A 10,426-nucleotide genomic window follows, 5' to 3' on the forward strand; every position below is an offset into this window, starting at 1 on the left:
CATCTAGCTGTCTATTGGTCAGGGAAGGCAAAGACATCTAGCTGTCTATTGGTCAGGGAAGGCAATGACATCTAGCTGTCTATTGGTCGGGAGGCGCCAGCGCAGGCAGGAAGGCAGCATCTAGCTGTCTATTGGTCAGGGAAGGCAATGACATCTAGCTGTCTATTGGTCAGGGAAGGCAATGACATCTAGCTGTCTATTGGTCAGGGAAGGCAATGACATCTAGCTGTCTATTGGTCAGGGAAGGCAATGACATCTAGCTGTCTATTGGTCAGGGAAGGCAATGACATCTAGCTGTCTATTGGTCAGGGAAGGCAATGACATCTAGCTGTCTATTGGTCAGGGAAGGCAATGACATCTAGCTGTCTATTGGTCAGGGAAGGCAATGACATCTAGCTGTCTATTGGTCAGGGAAGGCAATGACATCTAGCTGTCTATTGGTCAGGGAAGGCAATGACATCTAGCTGTCTATTGGTCAGGGAAGGCAATGACATCTAGCTGTCTATTGGTCAGGGAAGGCAATGACATCTAGCTGTCTATTGGTCAGGGAAGGCAATGACATCTAGCTGTCTATTGGTCAGGGAAGGCAATGACATCTAGCTGTCTATTGGTCAGGGAAGGCAATGACATCTAGCTGTCTATTGGTCAGGGAAGGCAATGACATCTAGCTGTCTATTGGTCAGGGAAGGCAATGACATCTAGCTGTCTATTGGTCAGGGAAGGCAATGACATCTAGCTGTCTATTGGTCAGGGAAGGCAATGACATCTAGCTGTCTATTGGTCAGGGAAGGCAATGACATCTAGCTGTCTATTGGTCAGGGAAGGCAATGACATCTAGCTGTCTATTGGTCAGGGAAGGCAATGACATCTAGCTGTCTATTGGTCAGGGAAGGCAATGACATCTAGCTGTCTATTGGTCAGGGAAGGCAATGACATCTAGCTGTCTATTGGTCAGGGAAGGCAATGACATCTAGCTGTCTATTGGTCAGGGAAGGCAATGACATCTAGCTGTCTATTGGTCAGGGAAGGCAATGACATCTAGCTGTCTATTGGTCAGGGAAGGCAATGACATCTAGCTGTCTATTGGTCAGGGAAGGCAATGACATCTAGCTGTCTATTGGTCAGGGAAGGCAAAGACATCTAGCTGTCTATTGGTCAGGGAAGGCAATGACATCTAGCTGTCTATTGGTCAGGGAAGGCAATGACATCTAGCTGTCTATTGGTCAGGGAAGGCAATGACATCTAGCTGTCTATTGGTCAGGGAAGGCAAGGACATCTAGCTGTCTATTGGTCAGGGAAGGCAAAGACATCTAGCTGTCTATTGGTCAGGGAAGACAATGACATCTAGCTGTCTATTGGTCAGGGAAGGCAAAGACATCTAGCTGTCTATTGGTCAGGGAAGGCAAAGACATCTAGCTGTCTATTGGTCAGGGAAGACAATGACATCTAGCTGTCTATTGGTCAGGGAAGGCAAAGACATCTAGCTGTCTATTGGTCAGGGAAGGCAAAGACATCTAGCTGTCTATTGGTCAGGGAAGGCAATGACATCTAGCTGTCTATTGGTCAGGGAAGGCAATGACATCTAGCTGTCTATTGGTCAGGGAAGGCAATGACATCTAGCTGTCTATTGGTCAGGGAAGGCAATGACATCTAGCTGTCTATTGGTCAGGGAAGGCAATGACATCTAGCTGTCTATTGGTCAGGGAAGGCAAAGACATCTAGCTGTCTATTGGTCAGGGAAGGCAAAGACATCTAGCTGTCTATTGGTCAGGGAAGACAATGACATCTAGCTGTCTATTGGTCAGGGAAGGCAAAGACATCTAGCTGTCTATTGGTCAGGGAAGGCAAAGACATCTAGCTGTCTATTGGTCAGGGAAGACAATGACATCTAGCTGTCTATTGGTCAGGGAAGGCAAAGACATCTAGCTGTCTATTGGTCAGGGAAGGCAAAGACATCTAGCTGTCTATTGGTCAGGGAAGGCAATGACATCTAGCTGTCTATTGGTCAGGGAAGGCAATGACATCTAGCTGTCTATTGGTCAGGGAAGGCAATGACATCTAGCTGTCTATTGGTCAGGGAAGGCAATGACATCTAGCTGTCTATTGGTCAGGGAAGGCAATGACATCTAGCTGTCTATTGGTCAGGGAAGGCAATGACATCTAGCTGTCTATTGGTCAGGGAAGGCAATGACATCTAGCTGTCTATTGGTCAGGGAAGGCAATGACATCTAGCTGTCTATTGGTCAGGGAAGGCAATGACATCTAGCTGTCTATTGGTCAGGGAAGGCAATGACATCTAGCTGTCTATTGGTCAGGGAAGGCAATGACATCTAGCTGTCTATTGGTCAGGGAAGGCAATGACATCTAGCTGTCTATTGGTCAGGGAAGGCAATGACATCTAGCTGTCTATTGGTCAGGGAAGGCAATGACATCTAGCTGTCTATTGGTCAGGGAAGGCAATGACATCTAGCTGTCTATTGGTCAGGGAAGGCAATGACATCTAGCTGTCTATTGGTCAGGGAAGGCAATGACATCTAGCTGTCTATTGGTCAGGGAAGGCAATGACATCTAGCTGTCTATTGGTCAGGGAAGGCAATGACATCTAGCTGTCTATTGGTCAGGGAAGGCAATGACATCTAGCTGTCTATTGGTCAGGGAAGGCAATGACATCTAGCTGTCTATTGGTCAGGGAAGGCAATGACATCTAGCTGTCTATTGGTCAGGGAAGGCAATGACATCTAGCTGTCTATTGGTCAGGGAAGGCAATGACATCTAGCTGTCTATTGGTCAGGGAAGGCAATGACATCTAGCTGTCTATTGGTCAGGGAAGGCAATGACATCTAGCTGTCTATTGGTCAGGGAAGGCAATGACATCTAGCTGTCTATTGGTCAGGGAAGGCAATGACATCTAGCTGTCTATTGGTCAGGGAAGGCAATGACATCTAGCTGTCTATTGGTCAGGGAAGGCAATGACATCTAGCTGTCTATTGGTCAGGGAAGGCAATGACATCTAGCTGTCTATTGGTCAGGGAAGGCAATGACATCTAGCTGTCTATTGGTCAGGGAAGGCAATGACATCTAGCTGTCTATTGGTCAGGGAAGGATTGCTGTTTGTTTCTCCAAAAATAGCCATTTCTGCACTAGGCTACAACTCTATGTTACATGCTTCAGAAAGGGTTTTAAATCAATAATAGTGGACCAATAGTCTGCCAGACGGGGACCACAACATGTGAGTCAAGTCCACCAAGGAGCTTTTACACCAGTCACATGCACCATCAATATGTGGGTAGAATTTGGACAATCTGGCCTTACTGGAATGGATACAGTGAAGTACCTTAAACTGTATCAGACTGAGCCAGACACAAGAGGAGCTTCCAGTTACCCTAAAGCAGGCACTACTCCAGACTTTGTCACAGATCTCTCCACCAAGTTCCTTTTTCCACTCAGATTGGATTTTATTGAATGGCGGGTTATCAAGGGACATGGTTATCTAAAGAATATGGGATGAGTCCCTTTAGTTGAAAAGGTGTTTTCAAAAGGGCATCCAAGCCCGATGATATAATTGGAAAGGTGGGGCTTTGAGTCAGATTTGGAAATACCTAAATAAACCTGAATGGGGTAGATTACATTTGATAGCAAGGTCATTGAAAGTGGCAAAGGTGCCATCAATATAAAAGGTCATGAAACTGAGTAAGGCCATTCATCTGCCATAGCCTAAAAGATACACACAATACCCCATAATGACAAAGCAAAAATAGTTTTTATTTTTTGTATTTATTAAAATAAAAAACAATTACTTATTTAAACACAGTTGAAGTCGGAAGTTTACATACACCTTAGCCAAATGCATTTAAACTCAGTTTTTCACAATTCCTGACATTTAAAAATTCCCTGTCTTAGGTCAGTTAGGATCACCACTTTATTTTAAGAATGTGAAATGTCAGAATAATAGTAGAGAGAATGATTTATTTCAGCTTTTATTTCTTTCATCACATTCCCAGTGGGTCAGAAGTTTACATACACTCAATTAGTATTTGGTAGCATTGCCTTTAAATTGTTTAACTTGGGTTAAACATTTCGGGTAGCTTTCCACAAGCTTCCCGCAATAAGTTGGGTGAATTTTGACCCATTCCTCCTGACAGAGCTGGTGTAACTGAGTCAGGTTTGTAGCACTCCTTGCTCACACACGCTTTTTCAGGTCTGCCCACACATGTTCTATAGGATTGAGGCCAGGGCTTTGTGATGGCCACTCCAATACCTTGACTTTGTTGTCCTGAAGCCAGTTTGCCACAACTTTGGAAGTATGCTTGGGGTCATTGTCCATTTGGAAGACCCATTTGCGACCAAGCTTTAACTTCCTGACTGATGTCTTGAGATGTTGCTTCAATATAGCCACATAATTTTCCTGCCTCATTATGCCATCTATTTTGTGAAGTGCACCAGTCCCTCCTGCAGCAAAGCACCCCCACAACGATGCTGCCACCCCCGTGCTTCACAGTTTGGATGGTGTTCTTCGGCTTGCAAACCTCCCCCTTTTTCCTCCAAACATTATGGCCAAACAGTTCTACTTTTGTTTCATCAGACCAGAGGACAATTCTCCAAAAAGTACAATCTTTGTCCTTATGTGCAGTTGCAAACCGTAGTCAGGCTTTTTTTATGGCGGTTTTGGAGCAGTGGCTTCTTCTTGCTGAGTGGCCTTTCAGGTTATGTCGATATAGGACTCGTTTTACTGTGGATATAGATACTTTTAAACCTGTTTCCTCCAGCATCTTCAAAAGGTCCTTTGCTGTTGTTCTGGGATTGATGTGCACTTTTCACACCAAAATACGTTCATCTCTAGGAGACAGAACGCATCTCCTTCCTGAGCGGTATGACGACTGGGTGGTCCCATGGTGTTTATACTTGCGTACTATTGTTTGTACAGATGAACGTGGTACATTCAGGCATTTGGAAATTGCTCCCAAGAATGAACCAGACTTGTGGAGGTCCACCATTTGTTTTCTGAGGTCTTGGCTGATTTATTTTGATTTTCCCATGTCAAGCAAAGAGGCACTGTGTTTGAAGGTAGGCCTTGAAATACATCCACAGGTACACCTCCAATTGACTCAAATTATGTCAATTAGCCTATCAGAAGCTTCTAAAGCCATGACATCATTTTCTGGAATTTTCCAAGCTGTTTAAAGGCACAGTCAACTTAGTGTATGTAAACTTCTGACCCAATGGAATTGTGATACAGTGAATTATAAGTGAAATAATCTGTCTGTAAACAATTGTTGGAAAAAGAACTTGTGTCATGCACAAAGTAGATGTCCTAACCGACTTGCCAGAACTATAGTTTGTTAACAAGAAATTTGTGGAGTGGTTGAAAAACCAGTTTTAATGACTCCAACCTAAGTGTATGTAAACTTCCGACTTCAACTTTAAGTATTCAGACCATTTGCTTTGAGACTCGAAATTGAGCTCAGGTGCATCCTGTTTCCATTGATCATCCTTGAGATGTTTCTACAACTTGCCTACACACTTGTCTATATAAAGTCCCGCAGTTGACAGTACATGTCAGAGCAAACAACAAGCAATGAGGTCGAAGAAAGAGTTCCGAGACAGGATTGTGTCGAGGCACAGATATGGGGAAGGGTACCAAAACATTTCTGCAACATTGAAGGTCCCTAAGAACACAGTGGCCTCCATCATTCTTAAATGGAAGAAGTTTGGAACCACCAAGACTCTTCCTAGAGCTGGCCAACCTGAGTAATTGGGGGTGAAGGGCCATGGTCAGGGAGGTGAACAAGAACCCAATTGTCACTCTGACAGAGCTCCAGAGTTCCTTTGTGGAGATGGGGGAACCTTCCAGAAGGGCAACCATCTCTGCACCAATCCACCAGTCAGGCCTTTGTGATAGAGTGGCCAGACGGAAGCCACTCTTCAGTAAAAAGCATATGACAGCCCGCTTGGAGTTCTCCAAAAGACACATAAAGGACTCAGACCATGAGAAACAAGATTCTCTGGTCTGATGAAGCCAAGATTGAACTCTAAGGGCCGGAATGCCAAGTGTCACGTCTGGAGGAAACCTGGCACCATCCCTACGGTAAAGCATGGTGGTGGCAGCATCATGCTGTGGGGATGTTTTTCAGCTTCGGGACAAGTCTCTGAATATTCTTGAGTGGGCCAGCCAGAGCCCAGACTTGAACCTGATCGAACATCTCTGGAGAGACCTGAAAATAGCAGTTCAGCGACGCTCCCCATCCAACCTGACAGAGCTTGAGAGGATCTGCAGAGAAGAATGGGAGAAACTCACCAAATACAGGTGTGCCAAACTTGTTGCGTTATACCTAGGGAGACTCGAGGCTGTAATCACTGCCAAAGGTGCTTCAACAAAGTACTGAATAAAGGGTCTGAATACTTATGTAAATGTGGTTTCATTTTTTTCATAAGTTTGCAAAAATGTCTAAAAACCTGTTTTTGGTTTGTCATTATGAGATATTGTGTGTAGATTGATGAGGGGGAAAAAACAATTTAATAAATTTTAGAATAAGGCCGTAACAAAATGTGGAAAAAGTGAAGGGGTGTGAATACTTTACATATGTACTGTATAGGACCTTGAATAGAGAAATCACAGAATTTAAAATGTTGACGGAATTGAGTCAACATTTTAAGAGTATTGACAACAATTGGATTGGATGTGTAGGGCGAAGCTGTAAGTGGAAATTGGAGGTGACTAAAGCTGACAAAGAGGAAGAGAAACAGGAGTTGGCCTCCGCGTGACACCAGTCAGTTTCTGGGGTGCGAAGCCAGTAAACAATATTTTGTATTTTCGCTGTCCATTAATAATGCATACAGTTATGAAGGGCTAGTCCTCCATGTGTTTTCTCTCTCTGGAGGAATGCTTTACGTGTTGTTGGACTCCCACCGCCCCATAAAAAAAGTTACGCTTATCTACTCCATCAACTCCATTGTGTCCTCCTCCCAGAGCGCTAAGAACCTTGGCGTGATCCTGGACAACACCCTGTCGTTCTCAACTAACATCAAGGCGGTGGCCCGTTCCTGTAGGTTCATGCTCTACAACATCCGCAGAGTACGACCCTGCCTCACACAGGAAGCGGCGCAGGTCCTAATCCAGGCACTTGTCATCTCCCGTCTGGATTACTGCAACTCGCTGTTGGCTGGGCTCCCTGCCTGTGCCATTAAACCCCTACAACTCATCCAGAACGCCGCAGCCCATCTGGTGTTCAACCTTCCCAAGTTCTCTCACGTCACCCCGCTCCTCCGCTCTCTCCACTGGCTTCCAGTTGAAGCTCGCATCCGCTACAAGACCATGGTGCTTGCCTACGGAGCTGTGAGGGGAACGGCACCTCAGTACCTCCAGGCTCTGATCAGGCCCTACACCCAAACAAGGGCACTGCGTTCATCCACCTCTGGCCTGCTCGCCTCCCTACCACTGAGGAAGTACAGTTCCCGCTCAGCCCGCTCAGCCCAGTCAAAACTGTTCGCTGCTCTGGCCCCCCAATGGTGGAACAAACTCCCTCACGACGCCAGGACAGCGGAGTCAATCACCACCTTCCGGAGACACCTGAAACCCCACCTCTTTAAGGAATACCTAGGATAGGATAAAGTAATCCTTCTCACCCCCCCCCCCCCCCCCTTAAAAGATTTAGATGCACTATTGTAAAGTGGCTGTTCCACTGGATGTCATAAGGTGAATGCACCAATTTGTAAGTCGCTCTGGATAAGAGCGTCTGCTAAATTACTTAAATGTAAATGTATCTACTAAAGTGATAAAAGACTTGGGTAGAAAAAGAGGGAGACTTTGGAACAAATACAGAAATCTGGGCAATACATTCATCTTGACACAATTTATTAGCTAAAGTCAAATGGAGAATACTCCATCTCTGAAAGTCCAGTTTAAGTTTGCTAATCAGGGGAATAAAGTTATCATCATGGAGGGAAGACATGGTACGGGTGATATTGATCCCTAAATATTTAAAGACAGACTTGGACATACGAAATGGAATAGTTTCCCGTGGAATGTGTAAAGCTAATTAATTAATAGGAAAACATTAACTTTTTGAGAAATGAAATTTAAAACTAGAAAACACACCAAACCTACGCAGTATGTCCACTATATCAGGGACACACACTTCAGAGTCTGAGACATATAAAAGCAAGTTATCTGCATACAAGAACACGTTGTGTTCCAGTCCCCATCTATAGATACCATGTATTGAGGGTGTGGCCTTTAGCATAATAAAAGGAGTGTCTATCGCAAGGGCAGATAACAGAGGGGTCATTGGACATTATTGGCGTTTGGCCCTTGATAAGGTGAAATACTGTGAACAAAGTTTATTTGTAAGTGCTGATGCCTTGAGTGATGAGTACAACAGTCGGACACAGGAAATGAAGTTTGCACCAAAGCCAAATGTTCCCCGTACAGAGCATAAATATTCACATTCTACCCTGTCAAATGCCTTCTCCTCATCTAAAGAGATATTTACTGCAGGAGAGTGTATGACATTACGCAGACGTTGAATGTTAGATAAGGAGTGGTGGCCCTTAATAGACCCATTCTGAGCCGTTGAGATGATGTCTGTTATAGTGCTCTATTCGAGAGGTGAGCAATTTCACTCCAATTTTTACATCTGCATTTAACAGTGAGATCGGTCTGTATGAGGCACACTCAGATGCATCTTTGCCGGGTTTTAACAAAAGCATGTCGACGCCTCTCTCAGGATTTGGGGTAAAACCACCCTGGTCCAGGGCATTTTCAAACATTACAAGCAGGAGGGGTGCCAGTTTGGAAGAAAACTTATTGTAGAATTCGATTGGGTAGCCATTTGGGCTAGGGGATTTCCCACTTTGCATTGCTGTAATTTAATTAAGAATCTCCTCTAACTGCAAAGGTTGATCAACTTCCTCTCTCTTCTCTGTACTAAATGGTAGGAGTTTCCAAATTGTCAAGAAAATCATTCAAAATGTTATTGTTTTCAGGTGATTCTGATGTGTAAAGATCTTAATGAAATGTTTTGAAAGTGTTATTCATCTCAGTGGGACTAACTGTTAAAACACCCAAGGTGTTGTGAATTTGAGGGATCAGCTGTGAGGCAGATTTGCACTTGAGTTGATGAGCTAGAAGTCGACCAGCCTTTTCTCCATGCTCGTAACAAAACGGCGCGTGCGGAGTAGCTGCTGTTCAGCCTTATCTGTGGATAATTATACTGAGTTTGAAGCCTATCTCTGTAAAGTTCTGGTGATGGAGGGGCGGAGTATTGTTAGTCTAATTCCAGAATGGCGTCGTTGTTTATTGAGTGTTTCCCAAAGTGTAGATGGAAAATGTAATCTGTTATTTGTCTCAATAAAGACATCAATTGCATTCGATAGAACGGTGCTGAATGAATTGTTCGAAAGTACAGATGAGTTAAGTCTCCATGCCCCCCATCTTAACTTAACTCATCTTTACTTTCGAACAATTCATTCTGCACCGTTCTATCGAATGCAATTGATGTCTTTATTGAGACAAATAACAGATTGGCATGGCATTGAGCATGGCATTGTTTATTAATCAGAAACAACTGCAAAGTCCTTCCTCATCATGAGTCGCGACTGAGCTGAGCCAAATTGTCTTTTTGACATCCACTTGCCTGAGCCACGGAGCAAATAAAAATAGGGGGTGCAAACGTGTTTTTTTTTACCAGAAATGTTTTGAGTTAGTCTGTATTATATATATATATATATATATATATATATATATATATATACAGTATAAACAATTTTATAAATGGTATAATTACGTGATATGATTGAATTTGGAAACCCGCTTCCCCCTTTCACCCCAAGATAAATGGTTTTGACAACTGAAGTTTGTCTTCACTACTACACTGCTTTGATTGGGGCAGCTAGAAACCACAAGTATCCTATAATGAAAAGGCACCCGTGAAATAAAATTCAAGGAACTTTTTTAAATCGATTTTGTTGTGCTGTTGTTACATTTGTATTGCTGTTTCGTGTCCGGTGTGCATCATGAGAGGTCATTGTTGTAGCCTATACTTCACTTCCCCTGTGAAAACCACGAGCACAGACTGACTTGGGTTTACTGCAGCCGAAAGGTCTGCCAGCAGCCTACAAAAGGCCATTACAATGTAGAAAAACATATCTCTAGCCCAAACTGTTCAATAATTATCCATATTACCGGAGCTTCATCTGATTCTTTCTAATTATTTCTATGGCGGCTTCTCAGCCGCATTTTATGGAAGATGCAAAAATCTTTGAGATAACAATAGATGGCAAAGTCAAAGATACTGGTTTCCCCTAAATGCTTACCTATGACAACTCCAGCTCAAGAACCAGCCATAGCCTAGCCAGCTGGCTAATCTTTTGAATAAGGTGTAGTAAAAAGAAACAGCAACAACAGATAACATTAGCTAGCTAGAAAAGG

The sequence above is a fragment of the Salvelinus alpinus genome, chromosome 31, assembly GCF_045679555.1.
Source record: "Salvelinus alpinus chromosome 31, SLU_Salpinus.1, whole genome shotgun sequence".
NCBI lineage: Eukaryota > Metazoa > Chordata > Actinopteri > Salmoniformes > Salmonidae > Salvelinus > Salvelinus alpinus.